Source organism: Eptatretus burgeri, chromosome 13 (genome assembly GCF_056783735.1).
Source record: "Eptatretus burgeri isolate ZD-2024b chromosome 13, Ebu_testis_v1, whole genome shotgun sequence".
NCBI classification, from domain to species: domain Eukaryota; kingdom Metazoa; phylum Chordata; class Myxini; order Myxiniformes; family Myxinidae; genus Eptatretus; species Eptatretus burgeri.
This window is the reverse complement of record NC_140973.1, coordinates 76992817-77006261: the sequence shown is the minus strand read 5'-3', so window position 1 is coordinate 77006261 and position 13445 is coordinate 76992817. Positions and strand designations below refer to the sequence as shown.

Below are 13445 nucleotides of genomic sequence, written 5' to 3'. Positions count from 1 at the left end.
GGGGGGAGGGCGGGGAGGATGTGTTGAAACGTATGTGTCTGTCTGTTCATGGGAAGAAATGCATTGAAACTTGGTGGTTATATTCAGGGTGTATTATTCTACTAAGTTGGGATGGCCACCTCCAACTTAAAGTTGCCCACCCTTGCCACTCTCGTAGGGAGTAGGGGTTTCCAGTTCAATCCATCTAACAGAACAAAACAGCTGCTTGTCTCAGCAAACAGAAAGTTGGTCTAAAAAATCCATTTTGATGAAGGGAATAATATCTTCTCTGATATTTCCTTCGTCAAAATGAAAACTATGTCCAATGCAAGACCACCTGCAGAGGGCAGCAATCAAAACTTTAAATCATGCAAAACTACTGGTGGGACAACAAAGCCCCAGACCTTCAAAAGTATGCTTCTAACCACAATTCCAAGTTATACATTTACGGATTGTAAATAATCTAACCACAATTCCCAGCATATCTGAAATGTGTATGTGTGTGTGTGTGTGTGTGTGTGTGTGTGTGTGTGTGTGTGTGTGTGTGTTTGTGTGTGTGTGTGTGTGTGTGTGTGTGTGTGTGTGTGTGTGTGTGTGTGTGTGTGTGTGTGTGTGTGTGTGCAGTTCTATATATATGTATATATATATATATATGTATATATATATATATATATATATATATATATATATATATATATATATATATATATATATATATATATTGTTACAGATCTGGAAACCATATGCATTCAAACATACAGATGTCCCAAAAGTCAGTTATTCCATTATGTACATGTGAAGAGAGGTCCCTTCCTTTTGTCTAATGGGAGAATCAAAGGTGTGCGTTGCGATGTTTTTTTAGGTAGGTTATTAAATCTTTACATCCAACAACCTTCCCATCACGCATCACGATCCACTACCCACCCGCTGTCTACTCGCACCCTGACTTCCCGAGGCAAGATCTTGCAGGCCGTTCCTTGCCGCTTCCACAAACGTTCCTTTTCAACGTTGTAACTCTTGCTCGACGAGTGCAAACACGTGGGAGGAGGGGGGGCGGTTTTTTCCCCCCAACAAGGCCGAGACCCCGCCCAGAAGGGGCGGATCCGTGGAGGCCCTGTCCAATCAGGGCAGACAGTGATGTCTGTTCCACCGAGCCCCCACCCCGTTCGGGGAGGTCCATAAAGAGACGACACCATCCTCAGTCTTGAGGGGAGTTCTGTGGAGGAGTGAGTTGGGTGGTGTGCATCGTGTGTTCTGAGCTGGAGTTTGAGTTCAGTTCACTTCAGAAGGAGTTCAGCTCTGCGTGGGGCATTTGAGGGCGTTCGTTGGAGGTTTATTGGAGACGGGGAATTCATTGCTGGAGTCTGGGGCGTTCGTGGAAGTTTTGCTGGGTCCTGTCCGCGACCCTGACCCCCGCCCTGGGACTCCGACAACTCCTCTCAAGTTCCTCCATGAACACGAGCCCCATGCGTGTGACTGTGGGCCGGGCTGCACGGCTATTGGCAGGTGCCGCACCACGGAGCACACCATCCCTCCAACGTGCAGGTACCCCGCCAAACCATGACCCCAGCTCGTCTCTCTCCCTGGCTGCAGGGGTCCTAATAAAACACCTGTGTTTTATTTTCGTCTGTGTGTATGTCTGTGTGTGTGGCGCCGTCTCTTAAGTAGAACTGCTGAAGTGTTTAGTTCTGATCATTGTGAATTCTTTCTTGCATATTCCGCGATAAGTCTGGCTCTGTGTCCTAATTATAAATAAACCATTATTAGAAATGTTCCCAGCTCGTTTCCGTCCTTTCTTTCATTGGTCCAGCATGGTTCGGATCTGAGTTTAGCCGGGTTTTTATAACCCGATAATCCGTTCATCCTCGCCGGCACGGCTTTGGCAGCTCCGCTCGACTGCACCCGAACCGGAGTTGGAGTCGGTAGTTGGAACCCTACCGCAGTCGGTAGGGTGACTCGATTCGAGCAAGACGTGCCGAGGGCGTGGATCCCCGGTAGCCGAGACCACGTGGTTACTTAGGTAAATTGGTTCCAGACAAAAAGACCCTACGCCACGCGGTCAAGATATTGGCATTCCACGGTCGGTTCAGCGAACCGCTGGCTCACAGAATTATGCGAGAGCGACTGCATACAATTCCGGGGAGTCTGGTGGGAGACGACATAACCTCCCCCACCTCGTGGTCGTTCTCGTCACTGGACCTCCGGCCCACAACTGTGTGTATATATATATATATATACATATATATATACATACATATATATATATATGTATATATATATATATATATATATATATATATATATATATATATATATATATATGCACATAAAACCTGTGCCAAATCATTATGCGGATGATCCGCTGTGGCGACCCCCTAAAGGGAGCAGCTGAAAGAAGAAGATATATATGTATGTATATAGTGTTACGGTTGTGGAAATTCACAGAGCATCATTCAGGTTTCCCAGAGATCAGTTATGTCGATAAGTGTGTGTTCAGATTAGATTTCCCCACAGATGTCCAAGGGTTTTATTCGTGTAACCGGGCTGTGATCTTTGAGTCAGCCATTATTCTTTTGTTATTTTTATTTTGGCACAACCACTACTTCAACAACCACAAGCACCCTTCAACAACCATGCCATCCCCACCACAGTGCTAACCACACTGCAACAATAACATCTCAACAACTCCCGCCCCGATATCCATCAGAACGAGTAAACAGAAATGACGGTTGGAAAACAACAACTGAGCCCAGCCGAGCTCTGTTGGAATTTTCCCTCAGAAGGGCGAAAGGAAAGAATGTCCGTGATCGGGCCAAAAGAGCGTGCCAAGAGGAGCGGAGCCGAACCCCCCTGGAATGTCCCACCCCCCTCCCCTCCCCCCCGCGTCGCGAAGGGAGGAGCGAAGCACCGGGGCGATAAATGGCCGGGCTGAAACGCCAAAAGGTCAGTCTGGGTTCGCCGTGGAGTTGAGTGGAAGTCTGGGAGCGGAGTCGAGCTGCAATCATCTGCAGTCTGGGAGTGCAGCGGAGTCTGTCAGCAAGGGGAAAGAGAGTCCCTCTGCTTGGTCTCTCTCCTTGGTCGACGGAGGCGCCGGTGGAGACGGAGAGGAGTCGCCAGCTGGATCGCCGTTGAAGGCACGGGTGGAGTCCAGCGGAGTGCGGGAAAGGCCACCGAGGGTCGCCGAACCAAGGCCCGGCGAGTCACCACGAGGGTGACAGGTAGCCAGCACGGCCTCTCGGAGCTCTTGCGGTCTCCACAGATCCGTGAACTATTAAAGACCCACGAGGTCCAATTCTGCCCTTCCCTTTCCTGGGGTTTCTTTGAATGAATGTTGTGGCGCCGTGTCCGTCAAGTAGTGAACTGTTAAGTGATTGTGTACATAATAATAGAACGGTTGTAGTTCTTTGTCTTGCTCGTTCCTGCATGACTTTATTCACTGCATGTTTGCATACGTGTTTGATTGCATACGTGTTTGAGTGCATACGTGTGTAACAAATAAATGTCCTTGGTTGAATGTTCACCTGTTCGTTGCGTCCTTTCCCTTAATTGAGCTGCCGTATTGTGTTCGGGATATTAGCTGGCTTTTACATAGCCGATAAAGTAATCGGATCCGGCGGGCTTGGCGATATACACCGCTCGGCAAATCGCAAACGGAGCGATCTGCTTAAGCGGCTCGTTTCCAAGCAGGTCCCGTCGAGGTGTAAATCCCCGGCATTTCTATCTGCGCGCATACTTAGGTAAATCGACAATTCGGCGATCGGACCCTGTCGCGCGCGGACAGAATAGTTGGCTGATTTACGGTGTGATTAAAAACACACCCGTAGCTGTATTTCGGCGTTGATCCGAAAGCTGCGACTCGGATTGCCACGGTCGGTGGGCGCGCGGCCGCAATTACCTAAAAGCCGTCGACCGCACGCCGGAGTGGTGAGAATCCATAACACTGGTGTCAGGTCGTGGGATATAAATCCATCCCCCTCCAAACAAAATTAACGGGAATCGGATCAAGGGTGTGTAGAGCGACCCTCGATTCGCATTAAATTCCAGGCGTGGAAATTTTTTATTTCCGATACGCAAAATGGCAGTTCAAGGCGAGCAGGCGCAGGAGGGATTAGAATTAGAGATGGATTTAGAAATGTTAGAATCTATGGTCCAGGACGAAAAAACTATGCAGGACTCCAATATGCAGGTTGAATACCCCCCCCCCACAAACAAACCCAAAGTCTGAAATGGGCACGGGGGCGGAGGCGGCTTTTGACACCCCCCCCCCGTCAAAATCCCTCCCCGGTCCCCAGCTAAGCCGCGACCGACCGAGGCGATTTGGCTTCGTCGGGGTCGGTTGAAATCAGCCAAATGAAAGGGATGTTTAACGCATTGATGGGAGCAATGGAAGAAAACGCAAAGGAAATAAAAGAAGAAATGAAAGACGAAATGAAAAAAAATATGGAAGCAAACGCTCAACGAATGAAAGAGATGATGGGTGAGATGCAGCGCGTGGGGCGAGGCCTGCAGGCGGGCATAATGGCGATTGTGTGCGACGAAACACGGACAACGGAGCACAAAATGGTGGCGCCACGTGTTGGAGCGAACGAGCTGAGGGAGAGTGTGGATTGTGTCGGCCCCGCAATGGAGACGGGTGAGGACAAAATAATTTGGGAGACGTGTTGGGCAAAAGTCGTAACGATGAAAGTGACGGTGACAGAGAGGGAAAAATTAAATGGGGTGACTGTTCATGTATGGCGAGACACGTAGAGACGAGGGAGATAATAATGGAGACTGCAGAAATAAAATGTATAGAAACGCAGGAGGTAGAAGAGATGATAATACAGACGACGGCGGAAATAATAAACGAGGAGACGCAGACACAGGAATTAAAATAAATAACAGAGACACGGGAGATAGAGGGCGAATTGGACGGAAGTAAAGACGAACACACACACATGGAGGTAGTGGAGGACAATGGGGGCGAGCTGGCGGAATGTCGTGACCCGGTGCGAGCAGCAGGATGGCCCTCTCCAGGAACGAGGGGAGGTAATATTCCCCCTTGAATTGGATTGCGACCAGGTGAGTCCGGTCGAGCTTTGCATGTTAGAGGGGGCGAGTGCTGTGAATGGGTACACATGGGGCTTGGGGGGTGTGAAGGCCCCGGGACCCCTTGTGGTGGAGCGAATTCCCGGCATGGTTTCGAAATGTGTGTTTACGAGTGTGGCGAAATGTGTGCAAAAACGCGCGCATAGCGTGGGTGAAAGGCCGTGTGAAAGAGGAACCGCATGTGTGAGAACGCGGTATGAGAGTGAAATGACAGTCGGCATGTGGGAACACGCAACCGCATGTCCGAGTGTAATGGAGAGGTGTGTAAGCGTCGTCGCACGCAGGAGTGCGTGCGTTGAATGGCGACGACGACGGGACCAGACGAGGGACAAAGGCCGAGTAGCGGCCGTAGCTGTTTTGGGGACCGTGCCGGATTTGCACAGCAGCGCGTGCGGGGTCCGTACTGTGCTTCGCACGAGGCTGCCACGTGCGCGCCTGCGTGAGTGAAATCCGGTCCGGAAACGCACGCAGTGGATGTTAGCCAATCCCACGGACGGACAGAAGGTAGGCTGGATAACGAATTTGGATCGGATGGGTTCTCCACGCGAGCGTGTTTCTAAAGCTCCGACGAGCAGAGCATGTGTGCTCGTGTGGGGAACCCCTCGAAACGCGAGGCTTGCTTGGGATGCGCAGGGTGACGTCGTGGCTGCATGGTTGGAATCCGGCAGAAGGAAAATCCCTGCCGGATGTTGCCGTCCAAGAAGGGATGAGATGCGAGAAACGAGAACAGCTGCCATGACGTCACGAGGAAAGAGCGCAGGTTGCGAGTTGCCGCGCTGGTGCGCGCATAGAAAAAAAAAAAAGAGAAAAGCAAGCCTCCCCGTTTCGGGTAAACAGGATTCCCAAGCAGGGGGTAGGAGATCCCCATTGCATTGGGCACAGGAATAACACTAGTTAGGGAGAAGGGTTAGTATAGTTTGACCGGCTTCATGGGGCAGGGTCAAGTCCTCATGGGGCCCGTGGAATGGATTAGTTAGAGAGATTTCAGTTTAGATTTAGGATGGGAAATGATATTTGGAGACATGGACAGACGTTGAGTGTGTAGAGGGGACGTAGCTTAGCTACGTAGGATTAAAAGAATGTGCTATATAGTAAGGGATGACGAGGGAGCATGAGGTAGTTAGGGGATGCAGTCAGCAGAATGGCAGTATTCAGTGATGTGAGCGTTGAATGAAACATAAAGAAACATGATGAGTGAGTGAGGGCCAGCGGGCCTGTGTGTATTGTGTATGGAGTGGATGTGGAATGCATGGTGCGATGAGTGATTGGGGGGAGGAGTGATTCCCACCCAAGGGACCCTGAGGTCAGAGTAATGTTAGTTAGTGGGTTAGTCAAATTGACAAAATGGAGGTCGTTTTGCTGTTGGTGGGAATGTAGGCTCGAAACCCGTTTTGAGGGGTGCAGGAGTCCTGTTGACAGCTGGGAGCGTGGCTGCAAACGGTGAGTATCGCTTAGTGGGTACCCCGGGCACCGGGCTAGTCGGCCGCGGTAGGCCAAGGGCCCATGGGGGGCCGGGATAGCGTAGTGGGCATGGGTGGGCCCGCATGATGCAGGGCTCATGATGCCAATAGCCACGTGGGCAGTGTCGTGGGCACGGGCACCCGGGGAAGGGGCCTGTGGCGCCAGCCTGCCACGTGAGCATCGAGGGGGAGTAGCCAGGGATGGCACTCCCCAAATTTTAGGGAGCTGGTAGGCTCGGAGACAGTTGCAGGGCCCGGGGGTGCCATCGTTGGAGAATCGGCAGAGGGTAGTTCCTGCCAAGGGAGCCACGCGTCCCAGCCATGAGACCATGCAAGGGCACGAGACGAAAATTTGAGGGCAAGGCCCAAATTTGGAAGGACACCAACACAGGCGACGGGAATCTTGGTTGGTAGAACCAATAGATTAAGCGAGAGGCGTCTTTGGAAAGCCCCGGGGTAGTTTAGGAGTAATAAATGTTAGGGTAGATAGGGAAGTGTACCCCTCCGCACCATCCATCCCTTCGCTCTCGTTGTAGGCCGCTGGACTCACCGTGGTAAGTAGATCGCTGAGATCTGAGGAGGCCATTCTGAGGCTTGATTGGGCCTCAAGACAGGACGCTAGCTCTCCCTTATTCCCCTCCAGGAAGGGAACATAGGGGTTGGGAGGAGGCTATGTGACAGAATAGGTTAGCCGGACAGAGATGATAAAGGGGGTTAGGGAGACGAATTAAAAGGGGTAAAAAAAAATGGGGCTAAATTGGGTGGATTTTTTGCAAATTAAGGGAGTGGGTATAGACAGAGACAGGCAAAGGCGATAGGTTGGGAGGGAGACAGTAGGGTAGGTCCGAGCCCGCCTTCTGACCGGTCAGCACCACCACACTCCCTCCACATACCTCCAGAATGAGACAAGAGGCCGGCCAGCTTCACCTGCCAGCCTGTGTTTTGCGATAGCGGCCTGTGCTGGCCTTGCTTTGCCATGCCTTGTCTGCCTGCCTCTGCCTTGACCCCATGCCTGCTAGCCCTTGTTGTTGCATTTTCCCCATTCCATCCATCATCATGTGCAGCAGGGATCAGCGCGCGAGCTGCAGGGACTGCCCTGTAGGCAGCCGCACCACGGGACTGCATTGGGCAGCCCTTGCACCATGTTTGCATCCATCCATCCATCTGCACATGGGGACTGCATTGATGCAGCCCATGCACCATTCATTTCTTGTGTTGCTTGCGTCGGTGACCATCCACTGTTCTGCAGGAACTGCCCTGCAGGCAGCCGCACACGCGAACTGCATTGGTACAGCCCGTGCACCGTTTTGTGTTCACTGCGCTCATTTCAAGGGGGAGGCCTAAGACTGCATTGGGCAGCCGGCCACATTCCCTGTTCACACTTGCATTTGTTTCAGGAGCCAGAGACTGCATTTGGGCAGCCTGGCTCCCTGCTTGAAAAATGGCCTGTGGGATGGCATATGGCATGCCGCGTTGGGGTGAGTTTCCTCCAGCAGCTGAAGACATGAAAAGGTTTTGTGACAGACAACGGGGCCTTTTGAACAGGCCCCGAAGACATCCGACCTTCATCTGCGGAGCGCTCACCCTGAAATACTGACTAACTTTGCCATGCCCTTTTTCCCCACAGAGTCCATCAGTCCTGGGCCATAGTTTAGTGTAAATTTATAAGGATTAAGGTTAAGGGAAAATTGTACATGAGTTGCTCCCCCTGCATGTTTGTCATAGCACTGGCAATTTAGTTAAGTCGTCTGCATGAGTGAGTTTGTTTAGTTACTTTTGGGACACGGATACACCAAATGACGCACTCAGGGATCCGAAGGTAAATCGTACTGGGGGAGAACTTGCACATGAAGGCACACGAAAATTCGACGACTCGGGACGAGTCTGTAAAAAGGGGAGGGGTAGTGTTACAGTTGTGGAAATTTACAGAGCACCATTCAGGTTTCCCAGAGATCAGTTATGTCGATGAGTGTGTTCAGATTAAATTTCCCCACCGATGTCCAAGGGTATTGTTCGTGTCACCGGGCTGTGATCTTTGAGTCAGGCATTATTCTTTTGCTATCTTTATTTTGGAACAACCACTACTTCAACAACCACAACCGCCCTTCAACAACCACGCCATCCCCACCACAGCGTTAACCACACTGCAACAATAACATCTCAACAACTCCCGCCCCGATATCCATCAGAACGAGTAAACAGAAATGACGGTTGGAAAACAACAACTGAGCCCAGCCGAGCTCTGTTGGAATTTTCCCTCAGAAGGCGAAAGGAAAGAATGTCCGTGATCGGGCCAAAAGAGCGGGCCAAGAGGAGCCGAGCCGAACCCCACTGGAATGTCCCCCCCCCCCCATCCGCGCGCCGCGAAGGGAGGGGCGAAGCACCGGGGCGATAAAAGGCCGGGCTGAAACGCCAAGAGGTCAGTCTGGGTTCGCCGTGGAGTTGAGTGGAAATCTGAGAGCGGAGTCGAGCTGCAGTCGTCTGCAGTCTGGGAGTTGCAGTCTGGGAGTGCAGCGGAGTCTGTCAGCGAGGGGAAAGAGAGTCCCTATGCTCTGGTTGACAACTCCCCTCATCTGGTTGACAACTCCACTGCCATCTCTCCTAAGCACTTCCATGCCTCCACTGATATATCATCTGGGCCAACCGCCTTTCCACTTTTCATCCTCTTCATAGCAGTCCTCACTTCATCCTTCCTGATCCACCCCACTTCCTGATTCACTATCTCCACCTCTTCCATATCTCTCTCTCTCTCTCTCTCTCTCTCTCTCTCTCTCTCTCTCTCTCTCTCTCTCTCTCTCTCTCTCTCTCTCTCTCTCTCTCTCTCTCTCTCTCTCTCTCTCTCTCTCTCTCTCTCTCTCTCTCTCTCTCTCTCTCTCTCTCTCTCTCTCTCTCTCTCTCTCTCTCTCTCTCTCTCTCTCTCTCTCTCTCTCTCTCTCTCTCTCTCTCTCTCTCTCTCTCTCTCTCTCTCTCTCTCTCTCTCTCTCTCTCTCTCTCTCTCTCTCTCTCTCTCTCTCTCTCTCTCTCTGTCTCTCTCTCTCTCTCATGTTCTTCATTCATCAGCTCCCCAAAGTACTCCATCCACCTTCTCAACACACTCTCCTCGCTCGTCAGCACATTCCCATTTGCGTCCTTTATCACCCTAACCTGCAGCACATCCTTCCCAGCTCGGTCCCTCTGTCTTGCCAATCGGTATAAATCCTTTTCCCCTTCTTTTGTATTCAACTTCTCATACAACTCGTCATATGCCTTTTTCTTAGCCTTTGCTACCTCTCTCTTTGCCTTTCGCCACCACTCCTTGTACTCCTGCCTACTTTCTTCATCTCTCTGACTATCCCACTTCTTTTTCGCCAACCCCTTCTTCCTTATACTTTCCTGTACTTCCTGGTTCCACCACGAATCTCCTTGTCTTCCTTCCTCTGTCCAGATGTCACACCAAGTACCTTCCTCGCTATCTCCCTCACCATTTCTGCTGTTGTTGGCCAATCATCCCACCCATCTTTACCACCATCCAACTCCTGTCTCGCCTCCTCCCTAAATTCCACGCAACAATCTTCCTCCTTCAGCTTCCACCATCTGCTCCTTGGTTCAGCCCTCACTCTCTTCCTCCACCTCACCTCCAAAATCATCCTGCAGACCACCAATCGATGCTGTCGAGCTACACTCTCCCCTGCCACCACCTTACAATCACCAATCTCTTTCAGGTTGCATCTCCTGCTTAAGATGTAATCCACCTGTGTGCACTTTCCTCCACTCTTGTATGTCACCCTGTGTTCCTCCTTCTTCTTGAAATACATATTTACCACTGCCATTTGCATTCTTTTTGCAAACTCTACCACCATTTGCCCTTCCACATTTCTCTTGTTGAGACCGTACCTACCCATCACCTCCTCATCCTCTTTATTCCCTTCCCCAACATGCCCATTGAAATCTGCTCCAATCACCACTCTTTCATCCTTGGATACACTCTCCACCACTTCATCTAACTCACTCCAGAAATCTTCTTTATACTCCATCTCACACCCCATATGTGGGGCATATGCACTGATGACATTCATCATCACCCCTTCAATTTCCAACTTCACACTCATCACTCGTTCAGACACTCTCCTCACCTCCAATACCCTCTTGACATAATCTTCCTTCAGGATTACCCCGACACCATTTCTCCTCCCATCCACACCATGGTAGAACAGTTTGAAACCACCTCCAATGCTCCTAGCCTTACTCCCCATCCACTTGGTCTCTTGTACACACAGTATGTCCACCTTTCTTCACTCCATCATATCAGCCAACTCTCGCCCTTTGCCAGTCATCGTCCCAACATTCAGAGTTCCAACTCTCACCTCCACACTTCTACTCTTCCCCCTCTCCCACTGCCTCCGGACTCACCTTCCCCATCTCCTTCTCCTCCTTCGCCCAGCAGTAGCACAATTTCCACTGGTACCCTGCTGACCACCCATACCGGTGGCGGTCGTTGGTAACCCGGGCCTCGACCGATCCGGTATGGAAATTCGTTTTGTTATCCGCATAATTATTTGGCATAGGTTTTTACGCCGGATGCCCTTCCTGACGCAACCCTGGTCGCCTGGTACACCTATTCTAACCGGGGCATACATAACCGGGGAGGGGGGGATATATATCTATCTATAATTCCAGCAGTGTGTGTGTGTGTGTGTGTGTGTGTGTGTGTGTGTGTGTGTGTGTGTGTGTGTGTGTGTGTGTGTGTGTGTGTGTGTGTGTGTGTGTGTGTGTGTGTGTGTGTGTGTGTGTGTGTGTGTGTGTGTGTGTGTGTGTGTGAGACCGCTGTTTCTCGACAACCACTGGACCGATCTAATTGAAACTTGCCAGGTATATTGCTGGGGACCTGAGGATGTGCCTTTTCAAGGTTTGATATAAATCGGACAAGTGCTTCCCAAGTTATGGCCATTTATTTACCAAACCAATGACAAGACACGTTGTTGCGTGGGTGTGGCCGATGGGGAAGGGAAGCTCAGCCGTATTCCCCATTACGGGTTACAACGTATTGGCTTCCGGATAGTGATGACTTCGTGTATTCTAATAATTTCTCGATTTCTTATGCGCATTTATAGATAAACACAATGCCCAAGTTATGATCGTTTTCATATTAGATGGTGCATAAATTTCGGTAACATCAGAGTGCTGGTATGCTCTGAATCAGGAAGTAAATTTTTTTTTCTCTTCTCTTCTCTTTTTGTTTTTCCTTGCGACGACATTGCGAAAAGGTAAAATACGTTGACGCTAATTGAATGATTGGCCATTAAAACCTAAATTGCGAATCATTGTAACAGTGATATGTGAACTTCCGCGTCACGCATGTACGGACATGCGAGAGCGAAGAAACGGCCTGTGTGGTTGTTGTTTCTTGCTCGCGGTTGGAATATTTATTTATTCTTTTTTTTTTTTTTCTTACGGGCACATACTCGTATATACAATCATATATATATATATATATATATATATATATATATATATATATATATATATATATATATATATATATATATATATATATATATATAAAATTGTATATATATTGTTGTGGTTCTTGGAACCGCATGCATACAACAGATGGTGTCCCAAGACAGTTATTCCATTATTATACGTGTAGATAGTCCCATTCCTTTTGTTTCGCGGGACAACAGGGGAGTGCGTTGCGATGATCTAATAGCTCGGGTTGCTTAAATCATTTTTTTCCTTAATTTCATCCCGACTCTTCCTCTTTTCCTTTTATTCCTGAGGTAAATCAGCCACGTGCGCCTTCGCTGTAAGGTGGGGCCTCATGTAAATCAGCGCGTGTGGCACTGCGGTGAGGAAACTGCTGCACAGAGGTCCTCGTTCCCGGACGAACCCTAAACCCGACGTGTGCGGTGAGTGATGTGCGCTTGGCAGTGCGAGGTTGTCGACTCAGCTTCTGATGGTCTGGGGAAGATTGCCGGTTGTATTAAAAAGGCATGCGCATAAATACCTCTTAAGAGGCTACACAAATGGTGTTTTTCACGGCACGGGAAACACAGCCAGCACGACGCCCACGATGCACGAAATGCGTACGGAGGCCGATAAAGCCGACTCCACGCCATGTTGGGCGGGATACGAGTGTGCGGATAGAAGCGGCTTGTTCCTTTTCAACCTCAATATCTGACACATATTGGTGTTCGTCCCGCGCACATGCTAGCAGGATCGTGTGAATGCGAGCGCTGGCCGCGTGCGTAATGGCGGAACCGCCGCACTGTATGGAATGTGCTCGAAAGCAGACACGTATGCCGCTCGTGAAACCTGCATGGATTTATCCATGCCGATGTACCTTTGGCCCTCGCTGGCAGCAGCGGATTCTCCACGGATGATAAACGTCTTCTTGTCTCCATGGCCAGCGAAGCTGCGATGGAGCCGGGGAATGTACAGTTCGGGCCACGTTGGCACGCGCGGAGCGAGCGCGTTGATCGACGCTGGTTGAACGCCCGAGCGGGCATGCGGGATCCTCGACTGGTCGTGGCCTGGGGGTTTTTGCAGAATGATTCGCGTGCCAATTTCGGTGTGGGCGATTCATGTCATCTCGTGGGGTCGGAGCGGAATATATCCACTGTCTGGGATGGCCTTGCCGGAAACGAAGTGACGGTTTCCGGCCAAAGTTGGCGGGCCATGTGAGGGCTCGGGGCCAATCGGAGCGCCCGATTCGGGTGATAACATTTTGATTTGGCATGCCCCCCCCCCGAGCTGCGGGTCCATAAAGGTCGGGGCAGCCGCTGTTGCCTCTTGCTTTTTGAGTTTCTCCTCCTTTCTCTCGCCTCGCCTTGTCGACACCGCCATGACCCGCCTCCTGCTGCCGTGACTCCACCTCCTCGTCTCCGCCTCTTTGTCACCGCCCACACGACGTCGACCCCAGAGGCCTACCGCCTACAT

General features: G+C 50.6%; 1 protein-coding gene across 5 annotated transcripts in view; it reads left to right on the top strand.

Moving 5' to 3' along the window:
* The window catches only part of LOC147014838 (sodium- and chloride-dependent creatine transporter 1-like), a 121864-nt gene that overhangs the window by 56748 nt on the left and 51671 nt on the right, over window positions 1-13445 (top strand). The gene's annotated exons all lie outside the window — the stretch shown is intronic.